Genomic DNA, 17,171 nt, shown 5'->3' with positions numbered 1-17,171 from the left:
ATTATTTCCACCTTTCAGGTGGGAAACAAAATTAAACAAGACTCAGAAAGCTTTGTCTCTGTGTGTAAGGTCACTTAGTAAAGGGCAGAGCCACAGTTTGAACCTAGATTTTCTGATTCTCAATTAAAGCTCCTTCAAACTGACCCACAGCTGCTCTTTAGTGATCAACAAATGTATTTAGAACAGAGTTAAACACTGCAGAGTGCACAAAGAATGCTCAGTACAGCTGAGAAAGGATTCTCCCCAAGGTCCTAGACCAACAGATAATATGAAATTCAAAATTACATGGATCTTGTGTCAGGGGAAGATGTGGTTGCTTGACAATAGCCAAGGCGGAACATTTTAAGACCAAAGAGACTACAGTTAATAGCTGTTTGATGAGAAAACGCCAAGTGAAGAAGGGTTGGAACAGTGTCTAGAGAAGGACATCAAAGAGACTTATAGCAACCAGTAAGGGCTGGAGAAAAGCAAAGCACATTTATAATGTGCGTTGAAGGAACAGATCTTATCATAGGGAGAATAATCATTATAAATAAAAGTACATTATCGTACTTTTTCTAAACAGTTTACCAATTAATTCATGTATGTGTCCCATGCAGGAAAAATATTTGATGATAATTAATCAAGAACCATGAAAAAAAAAAGGGGGGGACTTCAAAGCCATTAACAGCCAGAGCACCCCTGATCTCAGACCACATGGCTTGTCTGGGTTCCACAAATCTGCCCATGTGAGAATCGAACCCAAGTAAATCATCCTAAATCTACAAAAATCTATTTACACAAAGATGTCCCTCACAGCATCGCTTACATTACATTTGCAAAACACAAGGAAAACTTCAAGGATCAACAAATGGTTTACTAAATCATAGCACGTCCACTAAGTGACTAAATTTAAAAGTTTTTGGTGCTCATGAAAATTTAAACATGGAGAAATGTTGAGTGGGTTAGAATGTTAAATTTTAGAACATGATACTGTGTGATTAAGGAGAAGCTGAACATATTCAGAGAGAAAATTCAATTTTAGCAATTTGAAAAGAAAGAATAATGAACAACATTATCCACTTTTCCCTTTTCTATGAGCGTGTATCACGTTTATAATAGAAACATTTTTTTTAATTTCCTTTAAACAAACAGGTAAACACAGCTCAATTCCCTCTTGCCTACACTCCCCCCACCCACACCCTTCCCACTTCCACCACCATGGATAATGAAACCCAAGAAAAGGGAAAGCTTCTCCTACTTTTTGTTTAGAAAATGGGCTTCCACTCATAATCAAGGAGAGAATTCTTTTCTCTGAGCTGCTGATCTAAGCTACCAGGTGGGTCAAGAACTATCCGCATCCTTTGGAAGGATGTGGCAACAGCTGGGCCACAGTCTAACTCGATGCCCAAGGTCACACAGCTCTGCAGACCGGAGTCCAGGCAACAGATACAGTCAACTGTCACAGCAGAGCTGCTCATATTCCCAAAGTACTCTGGCTGGGGTCCAGCAGACCCACTTCACACTGGGCCACATCAGTGTGGGGTTGCCTCACACACCTGGATGATCACTATCCAGCTCTGGGAGATGCTGTTCACACTACACTAAGAGAATCAGCCACATTAAGTCCTCAGTGATACAGAGTCTGGGACAGGAAATGCCCTTGCAGCAAGCCAGGGGCTTTGCTGGCAAAGACTCTCCCAGGCTTCCCTCTGGCCTTGCTTATGAAACAGACCATACTTCTTCTAAGATCAGTAGGATTTCCCAATGATGAGCAGGGGTTAAAATGCAGAAGGATCCCCGCCAAGATGACAAAATCTCACATTTTGCTGATGTGCATTGCGAAGGGCAGGCAGAGCCATTCAAACCATTCAAACTCATCTGAGGACTTAAGCACATAGTTCTGTGATTAATAACTTGGATCCTGGAGACAGAACTGGGCTTCAAAACCCAACTCCACCACTTGAGAGCTAGGTGATCTTGGACAAGTTATTTAACCATACTTCAGAGTATGTAAAATGAGCATAATAGTATTACCTATTCCAAAAGATTATTATAAGGATCAAAGGAGCACTTAGAACAGGGCCAGGCCCTTAGTAAGAACCATGAAAGGGTCAAGACTTCCTTCATTTGCAATACTGGTTGATCGCCTCCCAGGACCAGGGGACAGACACTTGCAGTTTACTCACATGGGCCAAGCACTATGCTGAGCTTTATATACTGTACTGTTTGTAATCCTCACAACAGCCACGAAGCATAACTGTGAGTATTTCTGTTCTACACATGAGGAAACTAATGCTGGGGCCAGGGGTTGGCGTGGAAGCTGGGATTAATTAGCTTGCCGGGTTCACTTACGACAGAGTCCCCGTTCAAACCCAGGTCTCTTGAGATTCGAAAACAGTCTTCCCATGTGAGGTCCAGATTTAGATTAAATGTATCTAGAAAAAATAAGTACATTTCTCTATCATACTTACTTGTTAACGTTTACTTAGTCTGTTAAGCGAGAGTTCTCTCTTTGGTGCGGGGTTCTATTCTTTTCTGTGTACATCATTGACACAAGACTTTCTCTTCCTTCTCCTGACTCCTGTTTCTCAACCCAGGATGAGCTGGGCTTAACTACAAAGGTCCCAAGGCTAGAGTGAATTAAGGACACTGAGGCAGTAGGAAAGACTGCTAATCCTCCACCTGATGACTGGGAAAGATGCCTTGTCCAAATGTGGCTCCTCTCCCTGTCCTACACCCCCTGCCCCAGTCACCACTGCCATTATCATCTGCAGTGGTAATAGCAGCAATATTATTCTTCATTTTGCATGGAATCGGGCCATTTCCTAAGCACTTTTGCATACAATCATCTCCTTTGATCTCACAATAGTCCCCGTGGGTAGAAAGGGAAAAGATGCATCCTGTTGTGCAGATGGTAACACTGAAGCACCCAGAGTTAACAACTCGCCTGATACATGGCCAGACAAGGGCCCAGGTTACTTGCCACCTATTCAGTGCTCTTTCCAAAACACTGAAGGTTCTGAAGCTTTTTTGAATTACAAATTCTCATGACAATCTGTTGCAAGTTTCAGATTCCCTGCAATAAAAGTATGTATCCCTAGGTCCTCTTTCACACGTTCCCAGATCCCCTGAAGTCATGCGTGAGTGCCCGACCCCAGGTTAAAAACTTGTACTACACTTGGTGCCCGTCCACATTAACCCAAGGAAGAAAACCCGAAGGTCAGAAGCCACAAGGAGGTGAGGAGACTTCGGTCAGCACAGAATCCTCAAAGAAAAACCCTCCACATTATTTTGCTTTAGTCAGTGTAGGACAGGGATGGGAAGGAATCTCTTGAACCTTCAAGGAATGCCTGGTAACTATACGTTTCAGAAATGCCTTTCTGGGGTAAACACTCACAGACCATAGGCTCTAAATTGTTCAGGGCAGAAAAGTGAGGTTTTAGTCCAATGATTTCTTTGATGTTTTGTTAGGATAAAAACAGTCACTTTGGAAGGCCTCTTTGAGCCTAGGCTTAAGAAAGTCCTTAGCTCCTTGCCATGTATCAGAGCTATAAACACTGCGAGGGCAGGAACCATGCCTGCTTTGTTTCCATGTTAGACCCAGTACCTACTATGGTGCCTGGCACATAGTAGGAGCTCAACAAATGGTTATTATAAATGAATGAACCCTCCAAAGTCCCCACGCCCATGTCTGACCTGATTCCCCTACTTTTTAAAAATTGCTGTCTTCCAAGGCCACCTCCTCTACGTGGCATATCTCACCACATTCCCTGATTGGACTTCCTTCGTGCCATGCACATGGTTTGGTGGTGTTTCTGCCAGGTGACTCCTGCTATTCAATGATGAATGAAGAGACCAGAGAGGAACATTTTGTGATCATGTGGAATAAAAGTACTACTATCAATGTAAATCATTACCCTATAAACAGGGATTATTGTTCAGAGAGGGAGATGCATAAAATATTGAAGGACAAAGTAAAGCAGCTCCGTTTTTTTCCTATATTTTTTTCTATTAACTTTGAATATTAGCTCTTTTGTGTCCACATGCTCTCTAAAATGAAGTTAATTCAACAATATGTCTAGGTAGGGAATGTAAAGTATTTTAAAGAAAGCTTCTCCCCCCAAAAGATTCATATATTTATTTTCATTCTTTAAAATAATTATAAATGTACAAAATCCTTAAAACAGTTCTCCCTCCTACGCATAATCAATAGTTATTTCTTAAGCAATAAATCTTCCTTCAAACCAAGTAGTCTCTGTAAACACAATCATGTTTCTCAGCCATCATATGGGCCAAGACCCAAAACCATCTATTTGTAAGCAGGAAGGAGCCCCATTCTCACTAACAGAACGATAAAGAATTCCCCAAGACAAAGGTGTTCCACTCACCAACTGTTCCCATGAGATGCTCCAGTTTCCTCCATTCCATACCTACTTATTACCCAGGACACATTTCCTAAAATACATGGAGCAGATAGTCTCTTGTCTCTGTTCCCAACTCCACATTCTGTGACTTCATGTTGGTAACTTGAGATTGGCCATGGTGGGAATATTTCCACTACAGAAATTGGCAAAGGCCAATGTCCGTCAACAGTTGAATGGATACACAAATCGTGGTATGGCTGCACAACAGAATACTACTCAGCAATAAATAGAAATGATCTACTGATACATGCAAAAACATGTAGGACTCTTTAAACAGTTAGGCTAAGTGGGAAACGCCAGATGTTTTTAAAAGTATATACACTGTATGGTTCCATTTATGTAAAACTCTAGAAAATGCAAAGTGATCAATATAATCTATAGTGACAGAAAGCAAATCAGTAGTTGCCTGAAGATTGACTGGGGAGAGTATGGAGGGGCTGGAAGGAGGAGTTACAAAGGGCACAAGAAAATTTTGAGAGTGATGGATGTGTTCATTACCTTGATTACAGTGACAGTTTCACAAGTGTATACAAACGTCAAATGTACCTATTTGAATACATGCAGTTTTCTTCTACGTCAATTAAATTTTAATAAAACTTTGTAAAAATGATCTTCTCTGTTTATTCCTTTCACAATATTTATATTAGTTATATTTTAATATTAGTTATACAAAATAACTATTATTTTAATAAATAAAACAATGCTACTGCACAATACAGTAATTATTGATTTCTCCTGCTAAACTCTCGTTCCTTGAGGGTAAGAACCTTCCTGAAGTCTATCCTGGACACATATTTTCTCCTCTCTTTGCCCCCAACTCTTCCCTCCAGGAACAATTTATGACTCTAGTCTCTGTGCTCCTGTTACCAGATAGGGAGTGGAATGAGACTGAAAACACACAGGCTTTGGGGCCAAAATGATGCAGGTTTAACTCTTAGCTCTGCTCCTTCTCAGCTGTGTGCCCTTGGGCAAGTCACTTGATTCTTCTGAAACTTACTTTGCTCATATGTAAAAGAGGGATGATACTGACATCTACCAGGAGTATCAAAAAGTGAGGCGTGTATAGCAAAAGACACAAAAATTATCAGCAGTGGCACTCTCCAGCTTCAGGGAAAGGGTAACCTACCTTGAAAAGAATAGTAATAACAGTCAGTTCAAAGTTGTGAGAAACGAGCACCATCCCACTTACCCTAGGGGGTTCAGTGCTGATTAGAACTGTGGAAGGCACCCCACAGAAAAGGGCCACCCAGGGCTCCTCTTCTGGTTTAGTTTTCTCAGAGTCAGGATGCCCTTTGAGCCAGTGTTTCCACTTCTACCTATCTACCCTTAGGATATAGCTTAAAATATGGGAATATGTGGATGTGGGAGGATTTTTATCACACATTCCTGTAAAGAATGAAAAACTGGACAATCTAAATATCCACCAAGTATTCACACACACACGCACATGCACATTATGTGACAACTTGGAAAAATGCTTAAAACAGTCAATGAAAAAAATTAGGATACAAAATTGTATCCACACTATAATTATTGACCATAAGAATAAGGCATAGATATAAAGATTTCAGGAAGGATGTTGAAATGACAGCAGGGATTATATTCAACATTGTTTTCTTTTACCATTTATCAAATGTTCTACAAAGCAACTATATTATTTTTATGACAAAATTTCATTTTGGAAAAGATGAAGAAAGGAGGACTGGTGACTAAGAACCTGAGGAAACGTATCAAAGTGAGTTTATCCGGAAGGTGGTAAAAACACGTCAGCCACTGAAACTGTAAGTAAAAGCAGTCCGTGCCCAGCCACCATCTGAAAACTTCCACGGATCCCATTCCCGAAAGAAAACACCCAAGTCGCCTGCATTCTGTTGCACTGGCTTTTGGAGAAAGACAGCATAAGGGACATTTGGTGACACTTCAGTTATCTAAAATGGCATGGACATATGGCATCTCGGGGGGTGGGAGTGCTCATTCTGTGATCATTCCAAAACTCCAGACACCCGCTGCAAATAAATACTACAAGGAGAAGGGAGCCAAGTCTGTATCTGGGAACCATGGTCAGGAAGGGCCTTGATAGTCATTAGAAAAATGGTGCCCTGCGGAAGCAGCACACACCAAGGCAGTGTGGACGTGGAAGAAGGAGGGAAGGGAGACAGGGCCGAAGGGGACCCTGCAGGGCAGGAAGGACAGTGGTCATCAGGCTGCTGCAGTCCCCTAAATCACAGCAGCTTTCAAATCACACAGCTGCCTCGGCCCCATCCCAGGGATACTGGTTTAGTCGCTTGTGAGTATACTATGCAGCCCGGATTAAGAACCACTGAAATGGAAGGTAGATAATAAATCTGAAGAGAATAGAGGTTACTAAGTGTACTAAAACATGAGGTTTTCCGCTGAGAGGATGAAATTACAGCACAGAGGGAACTTGCCTGTGGTTTCTGGTGATGCCACTGATGCTGTTCATTAGGCTAGGGAAATAATTTCAGAATCTGTCTGGTCTATTTTATCTTAGATAGATGTGTCTTTCTCTCTCTCTCTCTCTCTCTCCCTCTCTCTCTCTCTGCCTCTCTCTCTGTCTCTCTCTCTCTCTCTTTCTCACACACACACCTTAAAAAGTTGAGTTTGAGCCAAGTAATTGAATTCTTGGTGATATTTTATAATTTAAAAAACTACAATTAATAGAGATTAGGGACTACGCTAAATGTTTTTTAAAAGCTTTTTTGAAATGATTGTAGACACACAATACGTTGCAAAAATAATACAGAGAGTTCCCACATACCCATCACCCAGTTTCCAGCAATGACAACATCTTACACGACGACAGTATGTTATCAAAACCAGGAAGTTAACAGTGACACATTACAACTACCTACACTGCATCCTTACTCAGATTTCAGGGATTTTTATGCTAAGGGTTCTCACATATACTTTCTCATTCCATCTTCCTATCACTACTATTTCCATTTTGCAGAAAATAAAACTGAGGCCAAAAGAAGCTGAGTAACTTTCCCAAGGCGGTAAGTGACAGAATTGGGATAGAAACTCAACTTTGCCTGATTCCAAGCTCCAGTTCTAAACCATCTTCCTCTACCAGGTCCCCATACTGCACACACATACCACCACGGTTCATGGCCATTGGCAAGAAAGGGCTCTGGCAAGACTGCAGGGTGATGCTGGTGACAAGCTCATGGGAGACGCTTATGGGGAGCAAGTGTTTTAGCTCACAGCCAGGAGAGCAGTAAGTCTTAAGAAGGGCTTTCTAGTTCTCCAGCAGCTAAAGCTGCATTTGTAGGCTGAGCAGTGTACTGCAGCAGGAAGGCACAGGCAGGGAATAAAGCCGAAGGGAGCAGGCCAGTTGGTGATGCAATGAGAGTCCACACTCAGCACAAGGTAATGGTAGGAAATGAAGAGAGGAGGCTGATGCTGGCACTTCACTGAGAAGCAGGCAGGAGGCAAGAGCCTAACTAGATAGCAAATCCACACCAGCAACAAAACCAGACAACCCAGACCCACTCCTCCACGCTAGACCAGGGAGGCAGTGTGGTCCAGTGGTTATATGCGGGTTCTAGAGCCAGACTGTGTGACTCTGAATTCCACCCAGATCTACCAGCTGGTGGTATGACCTTCAATAAGTTAATTTCTTTCTACCTCAGTTTCTCCATCTATAAAATGAAGGTAATAAAAATTTTAAAATCTCTCAGGGTTGTTGTGAAAATTGAATGGCACATAAAGCATGTAGAAGAGTGCCTGACACATAACCTTCAGTCAGGTTAGCTACTGTTATGACACACAATGTGACTGCACAAGGATTAAGAGAAAAATGCTAGAAAATAAAGAGAGGGAGAGGGTACCTCAAACATCCCAGGTGTCTGAGCAGCTTCTCAGTGCTAAGGGACAAACCAGATAAAGTGAATTCCTTCACACAACACAGAGTCGAGAGATAAGGCTACCTCTGCCAAGGGCACTAAGCAGGATGCTGAGGCTGAATCACATTACCTACTAATCATAAGGCACTTGCTGATACCACACTGCTCGATATGCATGGCCCCCTTGACTCCTCACAGGTACCCCTCACAGGAAAAGAATATCTAATCCCATTAAACAGTTGAGGAAATTGAGGCTCAGGTTAAACTGCCTGCTCAAGGTCACACAGCAGGTAAAGAGTGGAGCTGGGATTAAAACCAGAGCTGAGGAGTTCTCACTATACCCAGCAGTGACAAGATGTAGGCAATTCTGCAGCCCACGGGGTTTGGGACAGACGTCAGATACTGGCCAGGAGGACCTGGGAGCAGGGAGCAGTGCTATACGGCAGAAAGAGGTGAGAAGAAAAGACTTAGAGGCTTGGTTAAAAGTCCAGACAATACATTCAAATTCCTCTCTCTGGCTAAGTAACACCTCCCCCAACCCACTCCATGTCACTCTCTCCACTCTGCAGCTTCCCACAATTCCAGTGGCACCAACAGGCTCAGGTCAAGATACTGCCTTCCACCAGATTAAAGGACCCCAAGGAGCCCCTGCCAGCAGTGCGGGACTGAAGGACCACCATACCACCCCTCTTTGCGTCCTTTCTCCCCACAAAAGCCCTCCCAAGCTCCAAGTAGGATGAAGATATAATGGCTTTTAAAGCATTGGATGAAAGAAGAATCCAGGATTCATACTGATACTACAATCCAGAAAGGGAGCAAGAGAGGCAGAGAAAGGGAAAGCTCTTATTTACCATCAAATGTCATTTGATAAATGGAGAAGGATAACCGAGTTAGAAATTATCACTGATTCAGGCAAGAATCATCAAGTAACACTAAAACAATTGCATTACATCTGTTAGGGAAGAGGTAATCTACATACATCTTCTCAAATTTATCTCCCCACAGATTACTTATTATGTACGAAGGGGAGAAATGCACCTTTACAGTAGACAAACTGGGGTAAACAACCTTAACCAAATAATCAAAGTTAACACCACCAGTATTGGGACAATCAACAACCCTCTTCCTATTGCTGCACTGAGGACACAACATCTACATCACTTATATGGTATTCCTGTCAACATGAATAACCTGAACCGAACTGCAAGGCAATGATCAGACAATCCCAAACTGAGGAACATTCTGCAGCACAAAACATATCACCTGTTTAAGAAAGGCTAAAAAACTGCTTGCAGTTAAAGGACTAAAGAGACATGACAACTAAATGTAACATGTGCATCAGGAATGGGTCCTGAATCAGAAAAAAAGGTTGTCATAAATGACATTATTGCAACATTTGGTAAAATCTGAATGTGAGCTGTACCTTAAAAGACAGTGTTATATCAAAGATAAGCTTCCTGAATTTGGTAATTATACTGTGGCCATGTAAGAAAATGGTCTCATTCCTAAGAGACACAAGTTAAAGCTGAAAAGTCATGATGTCTACAACTAAAGGTCAAAAGATTCAGAAAAAACAAAAGATAAACAGATGATGGATTGGATAGCAAGCAAGCAAAGGTGACCCTAGGTGGAAGATAAACAGTTGTTGACTTTACTACTCTGACAACTTCTCTGAAGGCTTAAAAATTGTCAAAATAGTTTTTTGAAAAACAATATAGGTACCTACAAATTGGCTTAGGGCTAGACACGACAGCCTGATCCACCGCCACCCATGGTAACTTAATGACCAAGGAAACCCAACTTAATGACATAGCCAGACATGGTCAAAGATAGAATAATTAGAAGAACACTGGAAAAAATATAAAATTTAATCAATATAACTCAGCTCCTTTCAATCACCCTTTTCTAATTCTCAATCTGGACCATTTTCAAAAAATTAAACTGATGAACAGATCAAGGTTTTTGGATTCTTAATCCAAGTCTGCTATTTGACTCATATCTTCTTGTTTCTGACTTGGCAGAGTGTGCACAAGTTATATTCTTGGGAAGCCTGCAATGCACCTGCCTCCAAGTACTTGACCCCATCACCTGAGCCAGAATCATTACCTCTTTCAAGTGAGGACAAGCACGTCTGCAGCTCTTGTTCAAATAACCATCCTTCCCCAACCAAGCTGATCTCTGGGGTCTGGAGGTAATTCATCTTAGCAAATTCACCTCTGGATGCACTTAACAGTAATCAACAAATGGCAAGCAGCTAGACTACAGTTTCGGGGTTGTCTATTCAATAACCATTAGCTATTCTGCATTTGGAAGTAATAGGAATACAGTGGTCCCTGTTCTAATCCATGCCGGAAAATACATTTTCACAAGTTTCTGCCCAAGACTGTCCATGCACTTCCTCCATAGGTGTTTAGACCCCATGCTGTTCTCCAGCTCCATTACTCTTCCTGTGCTACAGGCCAGGAAACCTTAGTTTTGATGTTTATCAGGGGTAACATCTGTAAAAGAAAATAGGGAAGGAGCCAGGGGAGGCAGGGAGAGGCGAGATGACGTCTGACTCCCAGTGAAGGAGAGAAGGAAGGAGGTTAAGTGGCAGTATCTTAGGTTGCAGTGCAGGTCTAAACAAAGTTCAGAAAGGCCATCCAGGAATCCTTAAGTGAATGATACTGTCAGAGGAGTCTGGTGTCTCCCAAGAATGGCCACCCTTAGGATCCCCGACGTTCTCAGCCATTGGTTGAAAGTGCCCTTGAGAAACAGAGCCTCAACCATCACAGGAACAAACAGCCTCACACAGAAGCTGGGGCCATGGGTCAAATACATTCTCTGTGGGCAGAGATGTGAGAGGTGTGTTCCCAAGGCCACCACAGAGACAAGCTCCCTTTTCCCCAAAAGTACTAGGGGAGGGACCAGGAAGAATGTCTACTCGATATATGCTTTTGTCAATTTCCAACACTGGAAAATCTGTCTGTAAACACTTGCTTACAAAGAGAAGCCTAAATATTTCCCTTGTGGGAAGCCAAAGATGCAATAGAAACTATCCTGAGTTTTAAGAAAAATCAGAATTCATTCTTTTACTTTTACACTTCACAGACTTGAGTAAGACTCTACTGATTAGTAAAGACTAGAAAGGAAAAAACGTCAACTCTAGGGAGGCAGCACTAAGTCATGGACGTAGGGGTCTGTGAAGTTCCCAGTGGGTGACCAACATATGGTGATAGAGAAAGATGTATGACCAGACTTCCCATGAGCTAATGGGGAATTTTAACCCATGACTCATCCCGGGGTGGGATCTGAAGCTGCAGGGGACGCTACCCCACACCACGCCATATCATCAGCCAGATTGCACATTTCCTGAAAGTAATCAAGTCAGAAACTGACTTCTTGGCTACAGCCCCTGACAGAAAAATGGCTGCCAAAAGCCAAAATGAGGATGACTTCAACGATTTAATTCTGCATGGAAAACACAATCCATTATATGAGATCTAACAAGGCCTTAATCTCATCTGCAGCGGAGGGTGTTGGCTCAATGCAGTTCTGCTCTCTGGGACATATTCTTAGTAAGCTATGTAAAGAATCAGGAACGCTTTTGCCAAAGCCCAAATAAGTCCATTCTATGTGGGAAGAGAAGCTCCTTAAGCCCCCAGTGATGCTCTAGGGAGTGAGCATGCTCTTTTTCCAAATGCAAAATTGTCTGAGCCTAGCACCTCAACCTAGGTCAAGTCATATAATTCAAAGTAACTTAACTGAGATGGCCCATGCACTGGGGCTTCAGAATTTCCACTACTGCCCAAGGAGGTCAGGCCAGTGGCGTGCCATGCTCGCAAAGCACCCATGGGGCTCATATTCCCAGCCTGGGGCTCCCTGCCCAACCCAGTCACAGAAGAAAGGATCAAGGTGTGGAGGATCAATCCACTCCTAACCAGGGTTTTGAAGACCAGGAGAGAAAGATTTAGGGATTGTCATAGTCACAGCCCACTTAATCCTAGCAACAGCACCCACAGCCAGTGTTGTTATCTCACTGTCTTCATTTGTAAAATGAGGAAACTGAGAATCAAAACCAGGACTCAAATCACATAGTTTAGAAGAGCGTTTGCAAATTCATACCTGTGTTATTCCAAAGCCCATGCCTCACTCCTTAGAAGGTGGTCCTTGGATCACATCACTTGGGAATGTGTTAAAAACACAGACCTACTGAATGTGAATCTGGATTTAATAGGATCCCTCAAGGAATTTGTTGGACATAAAGTTTGCCTTAAAGGTTCCCTATCCAAAAGGGGTAGGTGGATTAAAAACATAAGTCTGGACTATAAAAAGGATTTAGTGCAACAGAACATAAGATAAGCCTCAAACTACGCATCCAAATTAGTAGAACCAATCACACTCTTATTTCACCAACAGCAAACCCAGAAGCAGGAAAGCCAAGGTGATGTGGTGGTAGTAGAACACAGTGGAAAGGTAAGGCTTTCGAGCCAAGTGGACTGGGTTGAAAATTTCAGTTCTGCCACTCGCTGGGTGGCTTTGGCTAAGTGACTTGATCTCTCTGAGTCTCAGTTTCCTGATCAGTACAACTGGGATAGCAATATTCACCATGCCAAGGTTTAGGGAGATTAAAAGAGCAAATGAATGTACAGTTCCTGGACATAGCAGACACCTGGTCAATACTGGTTTCCTTGACTTACTGTACCGTCTGGGCTGGGTCTCACCTTTGCAAATGTGCACACTAGAAGCTGGGGAGAAAGAGTGCTGGGCAGCCAGCTCTCTCCTGTTCTCTTGGGTCCTCTAGTGGCAAGTACTGAGATTCCTGTCACTAATCAGACTGGCTGGACTGGTCTGTCTTCCTTAAGCTCCAGGTTCAGTGTACTCTCTCATCTCTTTCAAGAAAAACCTGAGCAGAACAATAGGTTCAAAGGGACGGGTCTTGAGGAACAATGAAAACAGGCATCTGGGGTGCAGGTGCCAGGAGCACCTACTTTCCAGACAAAGAAGTTTTTTTATATAGTAAAGGTTCCCACATGCTTCTTTACAAAAATCTTTGGTTTTGAAAGCAGACTTCTCATGCCGGAGGCTTAGTGAGCTTTCAGAGCCCACAGTGTCTGCATCTGGAGCCACAAAACCCAAATCTGATCTTGAATACTCTGTGTGTAGACACTCAAAAGCACGCAAGGTTTCCAGGGGGTGCCGAGCAGGAATACACAGCACTTACTGAGCGCACTCTGGGTGCCAGATATTGTGCTTGTCTCTTTCATGTATATTATCTCCTTTAAAGCCTCCCAACAACCCTGAGAAGTAGGCATCTTTATTCCTATTTGAAATACAAAGAAACTGGGGCCAGATTAAATAAATGCCCTGCTCAAATTAACATAGCAAAATATTCTAGCGTCAAAGGGATATTAAATATCATCTAGTCCAGTGGCTGAGTATGGTCCCTGGACCAGCAGCATCAGCACCACTGAAGCTTATTAGGAAGGGAATTCTAGGACCCCACCCAGGCCTGGAGGTGAGCCCAGAGAACCATTTGAATAAGCCCTCCAGGTGACTGTGATCCACTCTCAAGTTTGAGAACTATTGTTCTGGTCCAACCCCCAGATGTGACAGTTAAGAAAACAGAGGTTCAAAGATGAAGAAAGAGATGAAGCAGCTTGCCAGTGGTAACAGAACTGAGACTAACGCCCAACACAGCCACCGTGAGAAGCCGAATTTTCCTACCTGGGTAGCTTAGAATGTCCCTTTCATGAGGATTAAAGATTAAAGTCCATAGAAAAACACAGCACAAAATTGTGATAGTACCCAGAGACACTGGCTGTGACACTTCCCAGAGACCTTTCCCTTCAAGCACTGGTCTCATTCTCCCAGGAGATGGAACGTGTGCCTCATCAGTACTGTCCTGCAAAGAGAAGGACTGGAGGACAGGGTGTCAGGGAAAGAATTCAGCTTTGAGATGATACTTGTACACGCTCAACTATCAACTTTCAAGCCTTAGAGAAAAGAGATGGTGCCTCTAATTTTCCAAAATCTTTATTACTAAACCTGTGTATCTAATTCTGACTTTCTGCTACAGCCTCTGGCATCACTGCTAACTGACATGTAAACAGAAAGTGTTGGCAACCAGTGGTCGTTTGGTTGGAAGAAGAGTGACTTTGAAGCTGCAGGTGCATCACAAACATGCTTTTCATGTGAGTTTATAGATGATATATTTATCTGGAGTGAGATTCTGGGGGCTGATAAAGATGAAGGAGGACCTAAAGTCTATGCAAATTACCCCTTACTTCTGCCACTGGTGACCACCAATTTATAATCAGTTGCCCTTACTCGTTTGTGTTTTAATTCAATCAGAACTATCAGCTCTACCTTTCTGGGCCAGTTTCTTCGTCTCTAACAGGGCTGTCATCTGTGGGTTGTTAGGGTTGTGCCTGGCCATACAAGAACACCTACTGTTGTAACAGGGAGCCTAGGGGAGACTGAAACATACAAACTTTTGAAACTTTTTTGAAAAACATCTACCATTTACAAATGTATAAACACTTCCTATCTTGGGGACTACAGAACAGAATTTAATCTAGGGCAAACTGTCCCTTTCATCTAGAAAGAACTACTTGAATGAAAATATTAAGCAAATATAAAACAAGTGCACACTTTGTTATGAGAGTGGCTTACATATAACTGTCTCCACATACTTACAAAGATGTAGAAAAGATTTCTGGGGGAAATGAAATGAAGATTCTCAACCACATCTGAGAAGCTGTGGTAGTGCTGACTGAGGCCAGGTGTCAGAAAAGGACTACAGAAGCCAGCAGAAGGAGACATTACAAGCAAGAGGCTATCTGGACTAGTAACAACATAGACATAACTTCACTGAGGTCAGAAAGTCCACCTTCAACGTGAGATCCCATTTCCATGGCAGGTGGCAAGAGGCAGAGCAGGATGAGGGCTGTCTTAAACCACCATCAGTATGCATGAGGGTCCTGGGACACAGTTAGGGAGAAGAACCCCAAGAAAAGACTGGACTTTCTGATAATTTGGCACATTGGGCTTATTATCATTGTAAGTTGGACCTTATCTGATAATAAAAGCTGATGACCATATTTCCCAGCCCCAGGTTCCAAATGCCCCCCAAGTGTGAACAAGGAGAAACAGAAGAGAGTAACCAACACTACCACTTCTCCAGTGTTGCTCAGTGGTAACGATCCAACAGAAAAGGTATGAGGACAGATGATATGAATTCATGAGACCTGTGTGTCCCACCTCAGCAAACAGACCCTCTAGAACTGAGGAGGGCAGGATGTTCACAATCACATGCCCAGACCCCTTAACTGTGTGCAGGGGTGCGCATAAATGTGTTCACATGCACACCCACACCCAGAAGGCACGGTGGCTAAGAGGCTCTGAATTTCAGAATCAGAAAAAAGAACCCAACGGGGGGGTAGGGTATAGCTCAGCGGTGGAGCGCATGCTTAGCATGCCTCTGAGGTCCTGGGTTCAATCCCTAGTACCCCTTCTAGAACCAAGGAAAGAAATAAACCTAATTACTTCCCCCCACAAAAAAGAAGAAAGGAAAAGAACCCAACACCTCCATCTCAGCAGAGGGAAGACTGCACTGCTTGGTTAAAGAAGTAACTTTAGCGATTGAGAGCACTAACTATGGATGCGCCCCTGAAGTTTAAAAATGTGGGGGTGTAACCCACCGTTCTTCCTAGATTTCCTAGAGTCACTAACATTAAGAGTCAGCAATTCTCAGGTTTTCTCACTCCTGGAGTGAAAGGGGATGTGCGGGGGGTGCACAGTGATATATTCCTATTAGCATTATTTAAAATCCAGCTATAACTCATTCCTTCTCTGCAATCCAAAAGGCATATAGAAAACAAGTGGCATTATCACAAGAGCAACCCGGACTCTCCTCTAATTTATTTCTTGATAAGTAGGCTGTTCCCACATTTTGCTTATAGTAATTTATGCACAACAAATCTTACAACTGACATCACTACCACAGTTAAGGACAACTGCTTTAGAGAATATTTACCCTCTAACATTGCTGCTGAAATCAACTATCTTCTCTGGAAGAAAGAATGGTTCCAGAATAGCACAGTTGTATTAAGAAGATCGATGAATAACAAATGCCAATACATTTCTGGCCTCCGTTGCTATAGGATGGCATATTTATACCTGTTGGGTTTTTCCTACTGCACCAAGTGCTATAAGGAACCAGAAATAGGTCTGACCTTAACAAATTTATAATTTAATCTCTTTCTGGAAGAAAGACATTGGTATATAATACAACTAGCAGAGCACTGAAGTTCAGAGCCATCAGTACATCTTCTGGGAATGCAAAGAGAAGGGGTGATGGTAACAGAGTTGGGCAGCAAATCCGATGTTCTTTTCCTGAGAGCAACTCTTTAGCTATTCACTGAAGATGACTGTGAACCCAGTCTGGTGTGGAAGGAGTAGCTTCAAGAAGGCTTTATGTGAAGGCATTGACTCCACCAGAGACACTTGGAGATGAGAACACACCGATCACGAAAACCATTCACCCCACCCCTCCCACCACAGTCACCTGCAGAGAATCGCAGGTTCAGAGAATGTACTTCTCTCTACTTGAGAAGGTTTTATTTTATTTAAAGCTCACAGCGCAGTAACCAAACCCTCACTAGGAATAAGGAAAGCATTTGCCTTGCAATTCTTGTCCCACCACGGCGTCAGTCACATTATATAAAGAACTCCAAACCCCTATTCATCACTCCTTTTCAGAATTCGTCTATAAGTCAGTCTACACTAAGAATCTTCACACAATGAAATGGCTTTTACCGGGCGATTACACACATCACCTGGATCCAAAACAGAGCACATTTTTCAAATATATTTCATGGACTCCAAGAGTTGTCTGATTTGTTCATGAGGGAAGAAA

General features: G+C 42.7%; 1 protein-coding gene across 1 annotated transcript in view; it reads right to left on the bottom strand.

Annotated features, from left to right (window-relative positions):
* Positions 1 to 17,171, bottom strand: part of PDE1C (phosphodiesterase 1C) — a 474,248-nt gene that overhangs the window by 313,302 nt on the left and 143,775 nt on the right.

This window comes from Camelus ferus, chromosome 7 (genome assembly GCF_009834535.1).
Source record: "Camelus ferus isolate YT-003-E chromosome 7, BCGSAC_Cfer_1.0, whole genome shotgun sequence".
Lineage (NCBI taxonomy): Eukaryota > Metazoa > Chordata > Mammalia > Artiodactyla > Camelidae > Camelus > Camelus ferus.
Note: the sequence above shows the minus strand (reverse complement) of the source record. Positions and strands in the feature narration are given on the sequence as shown.